Genomic DNA, 2500 nt, shown 5'->3' on the forward strand with positions numbered 1-2500 from the left:
TTAAAAATTGAAAAGATAATATTAGCTATAATAATGATAATTATAATAATAGAAAAATGACAATAATATCAATAATAATAAGAATAAGAATAAGAATACGAATGATAATAATAATAACAATAATAATAATAGTAATAGTAATAACAGTAATAATAATAATAATAATAATAATAACAATGATAATAATTAATAATAGTAACGATAGAATAATAACAATTATTATTATTATTATCATAGTTATAACTATAATTATAATCATAATTATAATTATGATTATAATAATAATAATAATAATAATAATAATGATAATAATAGCAATAATTACAGACTATAGGACTCAAGGGTGGATATTATTCAAAGAAAAGTGCTATGTTTTACTTTTTATGTTTAATTTTAATATTTTGTTCTTGTGTTAACTTTAGTTTGATGTTCAGTTTGCTTTTACTTCACCTTTTGTGTTATTTTATAATCAGCTTTATTTAAGAAAAGTAGTCTTTTTTCTTTCTTTCTTTTCAAATGAATACGAAAGAAAAATGAATATGAAAGAACATCAAAACAATACAATACTAGTTGTGGCAGTAGTAGTTATAACAGTATAAGTAATAGTTATAGAAGCAATTCCTGCAGAAGTAGCAGTAACTGTGGTAGTAACAGCAATATTATATTAGAAATAGTGGCTGAGGTATTATTATAAACACTTCCCTTTCGTACCGGTAACCACAACAAAGCGATATTTTACGAGTACAGTTCCTTGTCGTTGGCATTCCTCAACCTCCCTCAACCCTCACTTTTTTCTTTCTTTTTTTTCAGTTCCCCCTTAAATCATATTCCTCGCCGTGACAATCTCCATTCCCCTTTTTCTCTGCACATTACCTTTTATGTGACACTCGATTCCGTTGAAAGAATTTACATTCAAATTACATTCCAGCGACTGGGGCCCTACTGCGCATCTATCGCTTCTCTTGTTCATAAACACGGGGTCTACTCCCTGGTCCGGGTTTTCGCTTCTGTCGTATTTTATTCCGTATTTTTACCGTATTTTCCTCTTCCGTTTTTTCCCCCATTTTATTTTTTTCACTTTTTTAGGCTATTTTTTCCTTTCTTGTTTATCTTTGTTTTCTTTATTTGTCCTTTCTTTCTTCTTATTCTCCCTTTTTTTTTTTGTTTATTGGTTTGTCTTCTTCGTCTTTTTTCCATCTTTTTTCTTCCTCTTTGGTATCTTTCGATACATATTAATTTTTTTGTCTGTTTGTGTTTCTTGTTTTCACTTCTTTCGTTTTCTCAATTTTGTTGTTTACTTTCCTTGCCTTTTTGCTATATATTCTTCTATTCATTTCTTTTCTTTACTCCTCTTTTCTTTGTCTGCTTTGTGTCCATGTTATTGAATCTTGATTATTTGTTTGTTTGTTTTCATCTCTCTTTTATCCAACTCTTTTCTCTTTTCCTTCATCTTCTTCTTCTTTTTTCTTTTCTTTCCTTTCATCTTTTCATCTTTCTTTATTCGTAATCCTGAAAGTTTTCTTTTCGTATCTTCATGCGTTTATTTACTTACATTTTAATTTACTTCCTCATTTGCTTATTTTGGTCAGTTCTTTACGTATACATACATTACTTGTTTATTTTCTTACTTATTTGTGTATTTTATTCATTCCCTTTCCCTCTCTTTCTCTGATTACACTTGATCTCCATCTCCTCTATGTCTATTTTCTACTTTTCCCTTTCTTCCTCTTTCTTTCCCTCTTTTTTGCCAGTCTTTCCCACATCTATTCCCTATAGATCTACCCCCTCCCTTTCGTATAGATGTACCCCCCTCGTCTTTCCTGTAGATGTACCCCCTTTCCCTACTCCTCCCCCCATTCCCCCCTTCCCCTTCTCCCTCCCTCCCCCTCCCCCTCCCCATCTGATCCCTTCCCCCTCCCTCTCCCCCTCCCCCCTCCCCACCTGATCTCTGAGCACAATCTATCTCCGAAACCAATCACAATAGACTCGCTCAAAGCCCCCAAAACGATCTCGTGATATACGTAATTTACCACGGTAGTGAGCAAGGTTGTTTATATGTTCCTTGGCATTGGGGGTCTGTGAGCAATTACATGCGTAGAACCGTTTTTGTAGTTTCGTATTTGTTTGTATATATCCCCCTTTATGCAGATGATAAAGAGTTGATATTCATTTTATTTATTTCTATTTACCTCTATATATATCTTTATTCATTAATGCTTATATAATTTTGACAAAGGTGACGTTGCTTGGCTTCAGAGAGAATAAAGGTAAGCTTACAAGGATAAGAAAATGTACTACCAGGAGGTACAATTACATAGAAAGAAAATAAGTTCGAAGTTATGCTAAATTCTCTTGTTGTATCTTCAGATTATACAAATGGAGGATGTTTTAAATGAAAAGAATGCGCGCGTATATAAAGACTAGAATACGAGAAAGAGAAAAGATACAACTTGGATAAATCCGCGGGAGAAAGAGATGCTAAGCAATATCTTATCTGCTT

This window comes from Penaeus monodon, chromosome 41 (assembly GCF_015228065.2).
Source record: "Penaeus monodon isolate SGIC_2016 chromosome 41, NSTDA_Pmon_1, whole genome shotgun sequence".
In the NCBI taxonomy this organism is placed as follows: Eukaryota; Metazoa; Arthropoda; class Malacostraca; order Decapoda; family Penaeidae; genus Penaeus; species Penaeus monodon.